Source organism: Xiphophorus hellerii, chromosome 16 (assembly GCF_003331165.1).
Source record: "Xiphophorus hellerii strain 12219 chromosome 16, Xiphophorus_hellerii-4.1, whole genome shotgun sequence".
In the NCBI taxonomy this organism is placed as follows: domain Eukaryota; kingdom Metazoa; phylum Chordata; class Actinopteri; order Cyprinodontiformes; family Poeciliidae; genus Xiphophorus; species Xiphophorus hellerii.
This window is the reverse complement of record NC_045687.1, coordinates 5,051,191-5,070,176: the sequence shown is the minus strand read 5'-3', so window position 1 is coordinate 5,070,176 and position 18,986 is coordinate 5,051,191. Positions and strand designations below refer to the sequence as shown.

General features: G+C 36.8%; 1 long non-coding RNA gene across 1 annotated transcript; it reads left to right on the top strand.

The window, feature by feature from the left end:
- Window positions 1–1,771: 1,771 nt before the first annotated feature.
- LOC116735092 (uncharacterized) lies at window positions 1,772–16,387 on the top strand. Its single transcript, XR_004342327.1, has 3 exons — window positions 1,772–1,913; window positions 10,187–10,192; window positions 16,376–16,387. It is a non-coding gene; the product is annotated as an uncharacterized LOC116735092 (long non-coding RNA).
- The last annotated feature ends 2,599 nt before the right edge of the window (window positions 16,388–18,986 follow it).

Below are 18,986 nucleotides of genomic sequence, written 5' to 3'. Positions count from 1 at the left end.
CGCACCCTTCACCCGCCATCAAGAGAAAAAATAAACCTTGAGAAATGTGAAAATCTTTCCACTTCCTCCCAGGGCCTTCGCATTAGCCAGTGACCCGTGTCGAAGCGAACCGGTTCCAATTCGAACTCCTTCCTCCCCTCACAGCAGCGGCCGATCCACATGCTCTAAATCACCAGGCCTGGGCTTGACAGCGTGCGATGGTGCTGAAAACATCTTTCCCAGCTTGACATTGTGACAGATCAGCCAAAGAATAAAACGCAAAAGAATACGAGCTTGGATAAAATGGTGGCAAGAGAAAAATGCAGATTATTTACAAAAAAATAAATAAAAATTACTGTCAAATAGCAGTGTAATAAATTTGTATTTTCCTTCTTAGATAGTTAAAATCTACAATGGAGCGTTAGGGCCATGCTAAGAAGAAAAACACAATTAAACTACAAGAATAAAGTCATAATATTTTGAGAATAAAGTGATAATATTTTTAAAATAAAGTCATAATATTTTTTTAAATAAAGTGATATTATATTGAGAATGAAGACAATAGTTTGAGAATAAAGTAATAATATTTTGAGAATAAAGTGATATTTTTAAAATAAAGTCATAATATCTTTTTAAATAAAGTGATATTATATTGAGAATGAAGACAATAGTTTTAGAATAAAGTCAGAATATTTTGAGAATAATGTTGAAATATTACGACTTTATTCTCAAATGGTTTTTCTCTCATAATATGACTTTATTCTCATAATTTTCTGATTTTATTCCCATAATTTTTCCCCCTAATGGTCCAAATCATAACAAATGTAAGATGCAAATTTCTAATGATTATTTAATTAAGGGGGGAAATAATATTTTTCCAATGAAATTGTGCCATTTTATACTTTTTCAGATTTTACCTCGTGTTATGATAAATGCTGTTTATATCCAAAACAACTTTAAATAAATTTGACTTTGCATTATAGACTTGAATTTGACTCCTTGAAATTGGTCTCTGTCGCTTTAAGAAGCTCCTACTCTTTTCCGACACTCTCCCTTCAACATGTCATCAAAAACGATGCTTCTCCATGCCGCCCATTGATATTTGAACTTAATTTTCACTGGGAATTTTTGCTATGACATGACCCCTCAACTGTTACAAAAGACTTTCTCCACATTCTAGTGTGATGAAACATAAAAACAGAAGAAAACTGTCAAATAAGGTTTCATGGCACCTTATAAAGTAACATGGAAAGCCTGAACACAGCACTTAAAATCATCCCTTAATACAGCAGCTGATTCCAAATGCTTACAATAATCAGAAATGGTGGTGAACCAGTGAAGAGGTTAGTCACATGAGGAATCAATTGACTGTTTAGTCATTTTCCATAAATACTGTCTCAACTTTCAGTACTGAAATTACAGGGAAATCAGCCCAGAGCTTCATTCTGCATCTTAGTTTCGATAATAAGCAGTAAATCCTTTTGCCTGTGCAGAAGTGCAACTGATACCAGTCTTCTTACATTTGTAGAGGATATGCCGTGAAAATAGGAGCATGGTGTTTGCATCTGCAAACATTCCTGAAGAAATAAATGGGTGAATAAGCATTAAGGCCGTCGTTGAAGCAACGGGGGAGCAGATGGAGAACTGAAGCGCTCCGTTTCTTTAGGGATCAATTCTTTCCCTCCAAGCCCAAAACCAACCATGAAACACATGGAAGCCATAAAAACTGTAGAGTCAGAAATCTGGGTAAGGCTGCACAGAAACTTTGGACTGTCAGAGTACATGTGTCAAACTCAAAGTACAGGGGCCAAATGTGGCCCACTGTAGCTTTTTATGTGACCCTCTAGACTCCAGTTTACATCAGTTAGTCCCTCCAGTTTTTCGACAAATCTGCAAAACTCACAAAATCTACAGATTCCCACATTTTTTGACCAGTGTGAAAAGATGTTCAATATTATTTAATTTTAAGAAATGCTTACTGAATGCTGAAATAAACAGATATTTATTAATATTTTAACAGTTTAGTGGGTTTTATCAATACATTCTGGCACAACCAGCTCTTTAAGAACATTCAGATTTTTGATACGGCACAAAATTAAAATGAGTTTGTCACCCCTGAGTTAGAGTATGCATAACTTAGCAGGATTGTCTTTATGTTAAGACAATCCTGCATCCCTACTCCCTACATCCAGTGAGTTTTTGTAGGTTGCTACGAACGATAGCAGACACACAGGGACACCCAGTAGAAGGAAACAAACGCACCCAGTATAATACTTTCATTCTATTGGCTGAGAGGTTGCCAGGCAACGGTCCTTTTCTGTTCCAAGCACGAGCAGAAAATGAGGGTTTGCTAGCGGAGATTTGATCCGAGCAGAGACAAGTTTTGAGCGCCAGGAGAAAGGTATGAGAAAGCAGAGTGAATATTTGGGAGAGAGCAGAAGTTTTGACTGCAAGCATTACACGTTTCGAGTAGAAAGACATAAACTCCTGCTTTCAGACTGAAAATGTGTGCTCTCGAATTATGGCAGAAAAATTCCCCCATAGTTGGAAGGTTGATTTAGCAATAACTAAAATGCATTTTCATGCACCACAATTTGTAAGGTAGTAGTATTTTTTATGTTTGTTCTAGATTAGCAAAGTATAAAGCTAAATGTTGGTTCTTCATGTTTGATTCTTGTTCTGGGTTGCTAAGTACTCCATAATTTATAAGCCAACAGGACTTCCTCCAGGTCTTGGTCCGACATTAGGCCTGTCTTTACCGTATTCCCCCGTCTCCCATGGGAAATAAAATTATGGAATCTGTGTGAAAGCATAGGGCTCCAGTAGGTCAAACAATAATGTCAAACCTTTTATTACAGAGGCGAGTAGAAAACCTTCAAGACGGGCTACGTCTTTAAGAGATGAATTATTCTTTTTTCCAAAGTAACCCAAGATGTATTTGGGGTTTTGCAAGGGGAAAATGCAACCCATAAAAAAAAAAGAAATGCCTCCCATGTACTTTCCCTTTCGCCCCTTACCAATGGCAGAACATATAAATACAAAAGGCTTTCATGGCACCATGTGGCAAACAGTTCAACCAAAGTGTTTGCAGAGTCTAATTACACCAGTGTAGTTTATCTTACCCTGTCTAAACAGATCTTGTTTTTGTCAAGGAAAAAAAAAAAAAAACTTCATACAGTTGGTGGGGAAAAAAAGAAAAAAATTTTACCACCCATCTGACAAGACAGAGAAATCCATCAAAATCCACCACCCACACTAATCCATGACAATGCCCTTGGCTTTTCAGCAATCACGTTCATATGTGGGGGAGCAAAAGGTGCGGATAGGAGCGGAGCCGTGGAGCTTTATCCATGACGGATGTAAACCTCCTCCCTACTGCAGGGGGGAGCTAACCAGAGCGAGCTGACAGCTGGTAGTTAGCACATCCCCGTCTCCCAGGAACTAATCTCAGATCAAATGCAGCAGAGGTGAATGGATGGTGTCGCCATGATTAGTTATTGTGTTACAGAAAGAAGAAAAAGACGGCACTTTCAGGCCTGGGGGCTTTAAGGAGACAATGGCCTCCTGGTCCGAGACCAGAGGGGTTCTCACTATTTGCATTAAAATAAGTATCAGTTTCATGATTACAAGCTCAGGTTACCTGTTTATGAAATAAACTATTCTTATCAGATATTTACATTTTGAAAATGTTGTAGGATAGCGGTGTGAAACAAATTTTTGTTTTGGGCCAAATCAAAATCATGAAAGCTCTTAAAGGGCTGGTTATTGCAGAATGTAATGATAAAACCTGTTCACAAACTGTTAAAATATTAATGAATTCTTACAATTCTTCAATAAATAATACTATTGAACATCTTTTAGTCCCTCCAGGATTTCGTGATTCTTTTTGCTATTTTTTTGTAATAAAAATCAAAGTTTTTATGGTACTAACTTGGAAATATTTGTGATATTTGTGCTTACTTATGACGGTAAATGTGACTTTTTATAAAGATCATGGACTATAACCTGACATCAATTAAGGCTGAGGCAGCTGTTTAGTGCAAGTAAGAAAGTTTTGACAATTTTTGAGAAAAATCTGCAATAAACTCCCAATTATGTATTAGTGCAAAAAAAGTGCGGGGACTTGTTGATTTTTTAAAGTTGGATCAGAGCATTATATAAGAATTTAGCATGAAAGGCATAGCTTGCTATATCAAATCACAGGGTTAGTGCTCAGATGTCTGACATTTAAAAAAAGACAAATTTGTGGGTTTTTGCATGATATATACAGAAGTACTTAACTTTTGTACTTTTTCAAAATTTTGTCAGGCCACAACCACAAACATTTTATGATAGACAATCTCAATGAAGTGTTTAATTGTAAAAGGGAACAAAGATAAAGCATAGCGTCGAAAGATTTTAACAAATAAAAAAGTGGCAAACAATGGCATTCAGCTCTCACACTAATTAGTCTGCAGAAACACAGACTGTATTTCTCTAATGGAGTACGTCTATACTAGGTTGCATATAGAAAGACTTAATTTTTGTCTATTATTTGTAAAATAGCTTAAATTTAGTGATTGGAAGAAAAGCATCCATGAACACTGCAAAAACACAAAAACTTACCAAGTTTTTAGTCTAGTTTCTAGTGCAAATACACTTAAAATAAGACAAAACTAACTTAAAAGTAACTTTAAGTTAGTTTTAACTTAGCTTGTTCTGAAACAAGCTATAGGAACTTGTTTCAGGAAATAATTGCTTAAAATTGATAAAAAGTACTAGTTCTATTGGCAGATTATTTCACTTATAACTAGATACTTTTCAAAGTGAAATAATATGCCAGCGGAACTCAAACTGGGTTGCTAGGTAACGGGCTGGGCTTGGCTGGGGTTGCTAGGCAACAGCGCCAGTGGAACTAGTACTTCTTTTTCAATCAACAATCAGGAATTATTGACTTAAAACGAGCTCCCATTTCTTGCTTAAAAATTACTTGCATGTTCATTTTGTCTTATTTCAAGGGCAGTAAGATATTTTCAATAGAGACTAAACCAAAATACTTGGTAAAATTTTGTATTTTTGCAGTGAGCAGCATTTCTGCATTGAATCCGTGACTCAGAATGAGTAGGCAGTTTTAAGACATGATTATATTTTGATGTAAGCCATCCCATTGCAGCTCAAACTGCAGGCTTTGTGTAAAATCTCTGTACATGTTGTTCTGTTCCTCTTTGTAAGGCCAGCCTGGTATTAAAGATGAACAGTTGTAGCAAGTCTTATCTCTTGCCCAGCCACTGCTTGGCTGCTATTACAGGAGCAGATCTCAATCGATGGCAGCACCCTGGATTAAATTACAAATTGAGTTTAGCAGAGCTGCTTTCCCCTCCTCTATTCCTGCAGTGTCCCCCTAAAAGGCTCCACTGCAGTGCCCTCTTCCTGGATAAGTTAATAAGGCAAGCCCACAGTGGATGCAGCTGACACACCAGCCTACACCGAGTCATATGGACTGGGATTTCTCCACCACACCCAATCAGTCTAAAAGTGGGAAGAGGTCATCCCCAGAACAGCCCCACCTCTGCACCCTTTGGCCTCCCACACCAATCGATCCCAGCCATTATTCTGATAATAATTGGATTAGATTTTTTTTGAGAGTGCCTGGGTCCACTCACCTGGTCATGCATTAGACTAAACTGCCTTTTTGACCATAAGCATTGATTTTCTATTTTTGGATCTAGTTCTTTGCACTTATGGTCAAAAGCATCGACTCTCCCCAAAACAAAACATCCAGTTATTATAAAAAATAACGATTAAAAACCTCAAGGAGACTCAAACAAAGCTGGAACTTAATAAGACCTGCAGCTTTATCTGGTATATGGTTTATTTATTCCTGGTTATCCAGAAATTTATTGTATAACACTTCCAGATAAATGCCTATGTATGACAGTGTGTTGGGTCCATTGTCAATACCAAAAAAAGGAGTAAAGTTTAGATAAAAAACTCTGAAATTATTAGATAAATCTCAGAAATGTTCAACTTTTCAAACTCATACATTTCTGAGTTTTTCTAGAACATTTCTGACAATCAGAATTTTCTAGTTTTTTCTTGCATGTTTTTGACTTTTCCAACTTAGAAATTTCTGAGTTTTTTTCCAGAAAATTTTTGAGATTACTGTCAGAAATTTCTTCTCTCAGTTGTTTTCTCAGAATTTTACTATTGCTTTGTTTTTTTCCATCTATAACAGCCCTAACATGTCGCTGTCCCATAGAGTTAGTTGTAGATTTAGGCCTTGTATGTACATAGCCGGATTTTTATAGAAATAAATATCTCCACCACATCATTTGAAAAAATAGTATTGTACACATAGGTTTTGAAAATAGTGTTCATCCACACGAATCCGCTGATTTACACGCAGAGCGATGTTTTAAACATGCCGAACCCATAGGGGGCAGTGTAGGGCAAAGCTAAAACCTATGTTAGCCTATCACAATCCCTCAAAACAACAACAACTTCCTGTTAGGAGTTAAATATGGAGCCAGGAGGTTCATTTGTGTGGACAGACAAAGAGGTTGAACTACTTTTAAATACCGTGTTAGAATACAGAATTAATGAAACACAAGACATTGTAAAATGGGAATAGAGCCAAAGCAAGTATGTGGATGTTGAACGACATTGTGCCTCTGCGATTATTAATAATCATTTTCGTGACATTGTGAATAAAAGACAAAATGTATAAAAATCTATTCAGTTTCCCAGATATCAGGCTACGTGTGGATTAGGCCTTAATTAAACTGGGGTTTGTGTGCAATAACAGAGTTCACAGCGTGATTGCAGATTTCCCTAATTTCAGGCGTAAAGGTTAAAGTGAATTGCACCATGCTGTTGGAAGGTCTGGGTGTTAATTTAAATTGCATTTAATTCTTGTTATAAACAAACATTTATTAAAAGCTGAGATCAAGTGGATGGTAATGAATTTGGCAGAAAAGAATGTCTTTCAAGGTTATGTCTGGATGAGGTTCGGGGTTGCTTACTGGAGGCGACATACAGTTGGTAGCCTCCACCACAGGACTCTAACGAGGGAGATGTAGTTAGGGTAATTACACCAAGGCTTCCCAACCATCAGAGTTAAAGGTATAGCGAGAATGAGCACTGATAGGAGTAGAGGTCAGGCAGGAGATGGTGGTGTTTATCAAAAGAGTGTGAGAAAAGTTTGTCGAAGAAGCCAATTTAGCAAACATTTCCCCACAGCGTCTAAACCACAGCCTGCTCACAGGTTGCACCGGTTAACCTCTTCTCCCAGCACCCACGCTGCCTCCAGACGGGCTGGGAAGTCGCGTAAGAGGGCAGGGTCCGCTCTCCCAAAACTCCCCGGGGGCCGAAACCACATCAGCCCACCACGGAGAAGTTGTGAGCATCGCCAAACACAAAGTGATGAAAGGAGGTTCTCATAAAATGAGAAACTCGACTAAAAGGCTGCAGTGAAATCAAGGGCGTAGGTTTGGTCTAAGTTTTGGTGGGACCTTACAACTTACTCGCCAACTCACCAGCATTTAAAATGAATGCTACCACTGCGTAGTATATTGAAATATTAAATTAATCAATGTAGATTTTCGTTTATTTATTTTGTTTTTGTTAAAAAATACATATGTTTTTTTTTTTTTAATTAATATGGCAAAAATTGGTCGGGACTATTTTATATCCCTTGAATATTGGTCGTGACATGTCACGACCGTCCATACCCAAACCTACGCCCATGAGTGAAATGGTCCAGTTACACAACAAGTAATATCAAAACAGAGAACAGATGCTAGCATTAGCCTAGCACTTTAGCAAATGGATGCATGTGTTGAGTTGGATATATTTCTAACTGTTTTGTAAAAAATGCTGGAACAAATTAAAGGAACATAATGACTTTCATAGAGACCACATGAAACCGATGAAATGTAGTTTATTCTGAGATTTAAGGATCATATATGGTAATAATTTGAATAATATTTTAAAGTAGGACCTGAATAATATGTCCGTATCAGACACCAAAACATCCTTAATAAATAGTTATTTTGATCGCTTTGATGTGATTTCTTTATAAATCTATCCGTATTTTAGCCAACTAAAAATAGAAAACGTCTCACACATTTACACAAAACTTCATTTTGTTTTATTCAATATGTATATTTGCTCAGTTATATCAAGAAAATGTTTCCTGACCAGTGAGAGCAACAGGATGAAAACGCCTATTATCTCTTAATATTGGCTTTAAGCGAAAGATCCAATGTGAATAGATTAATATTAGATTTTTCAACAATTTAAAAATTAAACCTGTTAATCAGTGTTCAATTCAACACAATCCACCAGATTTTAACATCTGATTCAGCAACAAGGCTAAACCAGGCATCTGAAATCAATAAGTATAGTCACTCATGCTCACCTTAAAAACAATGACGAAATAAAAAAATGTTATTTAGTGTAGCATATTAGTACAATTGTTGAGAAATCAAATTTCTCAGCAATTCTCTTTTGGTTCATATTGAGTGAAATGGATGTGAAGGTTTAGAGTTCAGAGTCTGGATAGCAGATTTAGTGTAATTCTCAATTTAGTGAATTTATTCTAGAAGAATCCTTGCAGAAACATTTCTACAGACGCCCTGCTTATCTAAGATAAGCCCCAAGCTCTCTAAATATGTCAAAATCTAGGTTTTTAAAAATAATTCTGCCAGATAAATCAGGCAAAAAACATAATTAGAGCTTCTATTAGTCTAATTATGTTTATTAATTATGTTTTAGCTAGTCTAAAATTTGCTTACAATTAGCATTAATCTGCAATGTGCCATTTTATGCATTTCCTGACCCAAAGTACAATATTTCAAAAGATCTTCCACAATTTTCAGTTCACACGAACTCAGATTGGTGCGTTAATACACAGCGACTGTGCAGAATAGTTGAGGTTTGAGTGAACTGAGGGGGAGGAAGGAAGACGAGGCGATCTGTCAGCAGCGGGAGGAGAAACGCCAGTCTCCCCTGCTCAGCCTCAACCGTCTGCGTCGTCAGAGAACATAAAGACGAGTCAAAGGTCAAAGGTGGACACATTATGAGCGCGACCTTTAAATCTCTCGAATCAATAAGCCACTCCACTATCATATTCTGCCATGTTTGTCTTAGAAGCTCACCATGGCGACCAATAACACTTTTATTTTTATAACTGCATGAGAAAACTCACAGAAAGTTTGTGGACGGCAGATAACAGACAAATTGAGCTGTAATTAAAGTAATCATCATTAGAGATGTTTGTTTCATCAAACCGTGTTATTATGTGGCCTGGTGAAACGGACATATTTGTCACTACCTGCACAGAGAAAGAAATGCAAGAAGACTTAAAAAGTTCTCCTTCTTATGATCATCCTACTTTCCTCGGTTTTCAGAACAACGTTGATAATATAACACCTCATTCATGACCGTATTAGAGCTGCTTTATAAGGAGACATGAAGGCAGGGATGATTCAGGCTGCAGAAAGAGGTTGAAGAGGTTCTTCTTTTGTTTTTTATACTAATATTTGTGTAGCACATGTACATTAAAGCATATAATCTTTCATGAAAACTTAAAGGTATGAGAAAGAGCAATTTCGCCTTATTTCTCAGCTGAAAGGTACAAAAAGATTTTGCAGAAAGAAGGCTGAATGCAATCAGTGGAAGAAGTTGCAGCGCAGCAGGAAACCAGTCCAGAACCAGCTTTGGATCACAGATTGAAGGCTCTTTAAGACGCCGGTTCACCGTGACCCTGAAAAACGACGTGCAGGCCATTGTTCTGCTTCAGATTACTGCGGCTGTCAGGCCGGCTCACACGCGTTGCATCGCAGGTGTGATTATACCTGCGGTTACAAAATACAAAATCATTCTAATATATCAGTAATGCTTTCGCCATGGCAACGCGTGGCTCAACGTTTCACACACAAGCAGCCTTCAGCACCAGCGAGGTGGTGGTAAGAGATAAAAACGTGGAGAAGTTTACGGCAGGGTTAGGGTAGAAAACAAGATAACAAGCAACAGCAAACCTGGACGCCTAAACTACCTGGAGCATCGGTGTCAAACTCTTTTATTTTGGGCCAAATCAAGATCCTGAAAGCTCTTAAAGGGCCGGTTGAGCCAGAATGTATTGATAAAACCTGATCACAAACTGTTAAAATATCAATACATTCTTAAAATTAATTAATATTATTGAACATTTTTTCAGTCCCTCCAGGATTTTGTGATACTTTTTGTGATATTTGCAAAAAAAATCTTTTTTTGTGTTACTAATTTGGAAATATTTGCACTTATTTATGACAGTAAGTGAGACTTTTTATTACTCGCTGTGTAGATCATGAAAGTTTTTGACAATTTATGGGAAAAATCTGCAATAAACTCTCCGTTACTATTACTACAAAAAAGTGCGGGGATTTGCTGATTTTGCTTGAATTTCCACAATAATTCTCAAGAAACTGGAGGGACTGAATGATATAATTTGGCAGTAAACGGCTAAAAACTGCAATGATTTGATTGATAACATGATATTTAAGCACATTTAGTGTTTAGTCTAGAATCTAGATGCTACATAAAAAGCTACGGCGGGCCGGGGAAATAAAAAGTCGCGTTTACTGTCATAAATAAGCTTAAATTTTTCAAAATTAGTATTTTTATTGCAAAAATCACAAAGTATCATGAAATGGTGCAGGGACTGAAAAGATGTTAAATAAAATTATTTAATTTTAAGAATGAATTGATATTTTAACAGTTTGTAAACAGATTTCTATCAATACATTCTGGCACAACCGGCCCTTTAAGAGCTTTCAGGATCTTGATTTGGCCCAAAATGAAAATGAGTTTGACTCCGATGCACTTAGAAACATTTAAAAAGTTTTATTCAGTGTAAACAGTTTTATCTTTAAAATGCCAACACTTTATGCTTCAATGATTATTTATGGAATAAGCAATAGATAATCTATCCTGTCTGATCACATAAAACAGAAATGCATTGCTATTCGATCAGGGTCGTAATGTTTGTCATGAAGTAGACCTGAACCATCGCAGTCGGCCGTTTTAGCAGATTTAAAGCCTGATCAGGTAAACAGTCATCAGTCTCTCACGTTGACGCCTTCATGGTACTAATTGGGCCAGGATGCTGTAATAAACTCACTGTCCCACACACACTGAGAAACGCTCCAACAACCACACAACCTAAACACAAACTTTACTCCTTGATCCCCTAAGTATGGCTTTTTAATGAGATGGACACACATAGTAGCAATTATATCGCTTCTCGCAGTCTGCTGTGGCTACAATGTAGCTCACCACCATCAGCCTGTGAATGTGTAAGTGGAAAGCCGAAACGACTGAATGCACCATGCAATTACACATCATTCAGCATTTATATCTCAGCAAAATTACAGTTTCTCAAATAATAATAAACTGACTGAAGTAGAACTGAAAACTACTGAGCTTTGGTTTATTTTTTGCACAATTTTGTCACATTTGGATGTTTCAGATCATAAAACGTGTTTGAATTATAGACAAATAGATGTTAGCAAACACAAAAAGCTGTTTACAAAATATGCATTCATTGCTTAAGAAGCGATATAAAAGAACTATGTGAATCATAAAATCAGCTCAGCCTGCACACTGCAGCACAGTGTTACCAAGTATTTGTTGCCTAGTTTCCAGTTTAAATATATTAGTATGAGGCAAAAATAAACTTTCAACAAGATAAAGAAGCTTGTATTTAGTAAATAATTCCTGATTATTGATTAAATAGTACTAGTTCCACTGGTGAGAAACATTTCTGCCTTCATAACAGCACGTGTGTCAAACTCGAGGCCTGAGGGCCAAATCCGATCCGCCATAAAGTTTTAAGTGGCCCAGAGAGACATGTAAATACAGCCTTGAAAATAACCCTTGTATCATTAAATAAAATTTTATCAATCAAATTAAAGCAGTTTTGAACAGAAGATTAGGACCACAAAAGTATTTTTTTATTTCCTCTGAATTTACTAGAATTACTATGACTCTAATCTTCTACAATCAAAAGTCAAAATTCTGAGAAGAAATTTCAGAATTTTGGGGGAAAAAAAGTCAAAATCTTTACCTTTTCTTAGAATTTTGACTTTTGATCACAGGAGATAAAAGCCAGAGTTTTTCTTTCCAGTGGCAGTAATCTTCCTCCGTAGTTTTCTGTGTTTGCCAAATTACATCAATGTGAAAAGATGTTCAGCATTATTTACCTATAAGAAGTATTCATGGGATGCAGGGGCAGCTATTTACTAAAATTTTAGAGGTTTGTTTCTGGGTTTTATCAATACATTTACCCACAACTTTCTCCAAAGCGAGTTGATGGATCATCCAGGAAGTAATAAAAGAACCATAAATAACACTGCAAGCCTCACTTGCTTCAGTTAGAGACAGTAATTATGGTGCAACAATAAGTAAAATATTCTGCTTCCTGATGAGAAAAAACTTTCAGAAAGTTTCCACATCTGTCGTAAAACTAACACGATCAAACTGTCAGTCAAACATGGTGGTGGCGGTATGATTGCTTGGGTCTCTTTTAGTGCTTTAGTATCTGAGCAAGTTCAGTAATAAACAAAACCAAAAAGGTCAACCCAACCAAGTTAAGCCCAAGCTCTCTTGGCTTTTGCAATGATTTGATGCCCTTTCAGGTTAAAAGTCTAAAAAGAGATAAAACGGATGGTTGGGAGAGGCCTATTCAAAGTCTGAGCTTTATGTTGCTTTGGCGTGACCTTAATCAGACCATTTCTGCTCTATAACCTTCAGATGTGGCCGAATCAAAACTATTCAGCAAAGAAACGAGGCGAAATTCCTGCACAAGCTCGTTGCCAGGTGTCATAAACGTAATAACTGATGCCAGTTGTTGCTGCCAAGGGTGGAACAACCAGTTATTATGTTTAGGGGGCAATTACATTTCCATGTAGTGCCAGGTTGGTTTGCATAGCTTTTTCCCCTTATTAAAGAAAACATTAGCAGCATTTAATTACTTATGGGGTTTTTGTTCACTAATGAATTTAGTTTTATGATCTGACACATTAAAATGTGACCAAAAAAAACAAAAAGCAATGAGGGGGGCAGGTATTTTCTCTGAACTTTCTATCCTACGGTAGGATAGAGCTACGGGTTTTACAAAACATGTTCATTACATTTTTTGTACAAAATCCTTCTTGGATAATGAGATTTTAGGGCTTCTTGTCACTTTAAATCCAAATAAGCTGCTGCTGGCCTCGACTCCCCACCCCTCCCAAGTTTACACTCGCACGTAAAAATGGCTGCAAACAGATGCGCAGTTATACAAACACAGCTTTGAAAAGCAGAAGTGGAACCTCCTGCACAACCAACAAAAATTCAGCAAGCGGTCTCTAAATGGTAAGACAGCAACATAACATTTGTCTTTTCCAGCAGCCATTGTAACAGCACCCGAGTGAAATTACCCCCACTTTCTTCAAATCTAACGAAATTGGTCTCAAACGTTTGTGCAGAAAATGTTTTTGTTTGTGCTGCTGTCATTTTAAAGATATTAAGAAATGTTTCCAGAAGTCATAAAAGGTTAACTAATGCTAAATGCACATGCAGCCCAGTGAACACAGCTAGCTAGCTCCACCGTCCTGTCTGTACCACAGAGGAAGCCAACCTGTTCCTTGTTGTTATGAATTAACACCACCACCATAACAGCAGGCCATGTTATGCCTAGCAGGGTCTAATACACCCCCAGCATCACACCAGGGTTAAATAAAGGTATAACAGCAAGGCTTAGTTGAGCTGTTGTCTTACTGACATAACACACATGTGTCAAACTCAAGGCCTGTGGGCTAAATCTGGCCCATTATAGCGTTCTATGTGGCCCTCTAGATTCTAAATGTGCTTACATTTTATATTATCAATCAAATCAATGCAGTTTTTATCTGTTTACTGCCAAATTATATCAATCAGTCCCTCAAGTTTATTGAGAATTATAGTGGAAGTTCACACAATCGACAAATCCCCGCATTTTTTTACACCAATACATAATTGGGAGTTTATTGCAGATTTTTCTCAAGAATTGTCAAAAATGTTCTTACTTGTACTAAACAGCTGCTTCAGCCTTAATTGGTGTCAGATTATAGTCCATGATCTGTATAAAGTTGTATTTACCATCATAAATAAGCGAAAATATCTCCAAATTAGTGCACATTGATTTTTATTACAAAAATATCCCAAAAAGTATCACGAAATCCTGAAGGTACTGAAAAGATGTTCAGTAATATTTAATTTTAAGAATTAATTGATATTTTAACAGTTTGTGATCAGGTTTTATCAGTACATTCTGGCACAACCGGCCCTTTAAGAGCATTCATGATCTTGATTTGACCCAAAACGAAGATGAGTTTAACACCGCTGACGTTCAGGTTCCACAGGTTTACTGCAGCTCAGATTAATCTAATTACCACAGGTGAACAACAAGAGTCCACCACCTGACTGCAGAGCTGATTGCATTGCTCCAGTCCAGATTGAAGTTTTGTTTCTGTCCTGAACTGCAGTGATTTAAAACTTGGTCGTAACCCTTGAAGCAGTGAATGGCAGTTGTTTACGATGCAGTCAAATTGGCTGAGAAATCAAACACACATGTTCCAATTGGATGGCAGACTGTTGTGTTGACCAGTAAAGAACAATACCCGTGGAACCGGTTGGTCCATAACGCCAAAAATGAATCATCCTTTGAAAATTGAGCACATTAAGGGTTTTAGACGGTTTTCTGACCTCATGACGACATTTTTAATGGTTTTAAACTTGAAATGACTTGACTGGTTTATCTGATTTTTGTAGCAGCGTCTAGCTGCAGTGGATTGTCAACACATATTGTGAATTTTGGTTATTTCATAAACTGGATTTAGTATTTTGCTGTCAGAGTGTAATTCCTGTTATAATTTTGGTCCCTTTGTTGGATTTGTGATTGTCATTCAGTGATTTGTTGTCTGGTTGTTGGTCTGTCTTGTCACAGCTGTGCCTCATTTACCAATGACCACGACTGCCCTGCGTCTGCGTTTCTTCCCTCAAAGTCAGAAAACCTGCTGTTTTTGGTGTCTCCGTCACGTCTTTATTGGCTCTTGGTCACTGCGGTTGTGAGTAATTTCAGTTAATTCCTGCACTTTGCTTTTTTGATGACTTCTGTGCATGTTTTGAGCCCTTCGCTTTAACTGTGTGGCAGACAGGATTTGTCTCAGTTTAAAGAGAAAACTGAATCTGCGATGGAAGTAGCTGCAACCAACTCCCAACTCAAACGTTTAATAACGATCGATGTAACTTATGTTTATAAACATTTAAATCATTCAACTGTTGAGTTGAATGGTTTATTTGCAAGAAAGTTTAACGTGAGGCTTGTGCTGTAAAACAGAAAATGCCTGAGATTTTATGGGACCTAAAAGCGATTCTGTTTAAACATCTATAATAACAGCCACTTTTGAGAAGAGTTGTAGATTTATTATGGAAAAGCCTGATGTAGAACTACCTGCCCTTTGACTATCTGGTAGTTTAATGTTCATGTAGTTTATGATTATCCAAACAGAGGTGGAAAAGTCCCAAACTCTCGTGGTTATGCTCAAAAATCTGAAACTATGAAGTCAGAATTTGAAGACTTCTTGTCAAATCCAATATGTCTGCTGGATCCAGAAAATGAGGTAAAATGAAATCCAGTTCTAAATTATATATTTGCAGTTTTATTTTAATGTTACGTGTCTCAAAAACATGCAGTTGCAACAGCAGTCAGCCTGGTCACCGATCCACCACAAACAGCAGATCTCTGAATTTTATTAGTAGCATTTTATTATTTTGGCTTTGCAAAGTTAGTTATTTGCTTTCTACATCCTTGGAGCAAAATCCAAGACAAAGATCTTTATATAACTGATTTAAAATAATTTTCTTACTTTAAATAAGAAAATTATTTTCTTATTTCTCTAGGCATGAACCCAAAGTTTATGTTTTTTTTTAAATCACATTATACTCAAACACTTTTCTCAAAACTTGAGGTAATTTTATTTATATAGCACATTTTCAGCAACATGGCAGTTCAAAGAGCTTTACACGAATTAGAAGGAAATACAAACAAAAGACGAAAAGGTAAAACTATTAAACTACATATTTTTTCCCAATGTTCAATAAGAATAAGTACTCCATCATTTATAAACTAGTAGGGGTTTCTCTGGATTCTTGTTCTGATCAAACCAGATGTTGGTTCCAGTTGTTCTGGGTTGAGTTCTAGATTTGTACAAAACTAAATGTTGGTTCTTGTTCTGGGTTGTTAAGCAGGTGGTACTTTTAAAGTTTGTTCCAGATTTGTAACCCAACACAAGTTTCTCTAGGTTTTGCTCCGATATTAAAGGCATAAAGCTAAATGTTGGTTTACAGTAATAAGTACTGCACAGTTCATAAAAGAAATTAACTAAGCAGTTTTTATGGCAAATATCGCACATTTTTCCAAATTAGTACCACCAACACTTTAATTTTTACTGCACAAAATCACATAAAGTATCACAAAATCCTGGAGGGAGTGAAAAAATGTTCACTCATGTCAGTTCATTTTAAGAATTAATTGATATTTTTACAGTTTGTGATCAGGTTTTATCAATACATTCTGACACAACCGGCCCTTTAAGAGCATTCATGATATTGATTTGGCCCAAAAAAAAAAAAAAAAAAAAAAAAAAAAGAGTTGGACACCGCTGGTCCAAAGTAATAAGTACTCCACAGTTTCTAAAAGTAATAAACTGAACAGACAGACAGGGGAAAGAAATGACACATCAGGAAAAAAAGGCTCAAAGGCGTCTGAAGGACACAGATAAGCAACACTGCTCATTCATTTCTTTCTTACCTACATACGTCAGACCTCCAAAACAATTTCCTCACAAGCCCACAATTAAAATAAATCAAATTTGCTTATGCATTATGCAGCAAAGCACTCACTTGATTAGTATTACACTTCAGTAAAACCAGCTCGCTTTGCATAAAAACAGTCTCCTCTGCATAATTAACGAGCCACTTGCTTCCAAGTGCCAATTATGGGGGGTACAATGGCCAAGTCCAAGCGAACGCTGCAGCCATCTGGCCCAGAACGCGGCTGCAGAACCAGAGGAAAGAGGTGAATGGACCCACATGTGGACCCAAACCAGCTGTGGCTTTGTCAACATGGAACCGTGAGGAGGATGTTTCTGATTTGGATGGAGAGAAAGAGATTTATTGGTGGACAAATCAAATAAAAAGCTTTAAGATAATTAATGCATGTAGTGTAGAAATATGAGACTGTGTTGTGTTGCAGTAATTCATCTAATAAAAAGAAAAAAACAAAGTTATCTTTGTTCTGAAGATTCATAAATTTCCCACATATGTAATTTGCAGGAAGTAACAATTGCTCATAACTATACACACCGCGATGAAGAGGTTTGCACGAAAAACAAAGGAAATGAAAGATTTAATGTTCCGCTGAGGCAAACAAAAGAAAGAATGCAAGAAAATTGAGAAATAAAACACATGTGTTGGGATAGATCAGTGGTGGTAGGAATGTGTTCGACAGTAAATCACTCCTTACATTATGAGGGGAAAGTGAAAGCATAAGGGGAACGGAGGCGAGGCGACACAGGTGGGCGGAGGCTTGAGCGAATCAAAGCCATCTTCTGATTATTTCCTGTGACAAACGTACAACTTGCTCTGCGAGGAAAGCAAACAGTTTGGTTAAATATTCAGAAACAAGACGAGATTAAAGTCAGACAATCAGCCATAATCAGTGATCAGAATGTTCTTAATCCTCTTTGTCTGGACGTCCATAAATAAACAAAGCTGTTAATCCAATGTTAAAATCAATAAAAAGAAAATACCAGAAAATTAAAACAGAGTCGTTAAATGTGTTATCGTGTAAAAAATGGACCTAAATCAATCCCGAACACAACATTCCTGAACAGAACTTGGTATTGGATAGAAACGGCTCTTTAAAATGCCTTGTAAAATCTTTTGAGCTTTTTCCCATTTCCCTGTTTCAGCTGTTAGAAGTTTGTAGTGTGTTGACTGCGTAATTTAAAAAAAAAAATAAGATCATATTTTTCTACATTTTATTTGTTCAGTCGGTTTATTGTTTTCTTTGCAATACAGCAGGAAGTCCAACTGGGCCTGATGGGTGTTTCGTATCAGGATCGCCAGTATTAAGCTGATGTAACGTTTTTGAGTGAAGTACTTGTGGTTCAGTTCTTATTAGCTACAAAGCATTGTTTGCTGCAGGAGCTGCAATACCTAGTAGTGCAGTGGTTCCCAAAGTGTGGGGCGCGCCCCCTGGAGGAGCGCAGTGCCATTGCAGGGGGAGCGCGGGAAGCGGTATGGATGAATGAAAAATAAAAACAGTTACACAAAAATGTTTCACTGTAAAGATGGTTTGTAGTTTGTTCTGTTGCAACCTGAAGTGTGAAATAAACTTCAGTGGAGTTTGAAAACAAAATATGTGTTTAGGTTTAAATCTGGTTGAACGATGTGTGTGCCACGTTGATTTTCTTTTCTTTTTTGGGGGGGGATTTTATTGTAATCCATAGGAGGGCCCACAAAATCTTTGGAAACCACTGTACTAGTGGATTGATAGTTTTACTGCCAGATTATAACATTTTTTTTCTGAAAATGAAAATAATAACACAAATTTGTGAAATATTCATATGATTACAACATGGTAAACGCTCGTTTCTGGGGGCTTGCAACCTTAAAAACTGTGATAAAGTGCATTTGTATTCAGGTCCTTAAAGAAAGTTTTTCTCTGTTAATAGATTCTTATTGTATACAGTTCTGGAAAACTAAAACTAAGAGCCCACTGCACTGAACTCAACTGAATACCTCCTGGTTTTTCCAATAAATATTGATTTATGAACTCTTTCTGAGTTAAAACATTAGTATTGTTGTTTATAAATCAATATGAATTTGTTTTCTTTTCATTATTTGAAGTCTGAAAGCACTGCCTCTTTTTCTCATTTTCTGCAAATAAATAAAAAAAATTC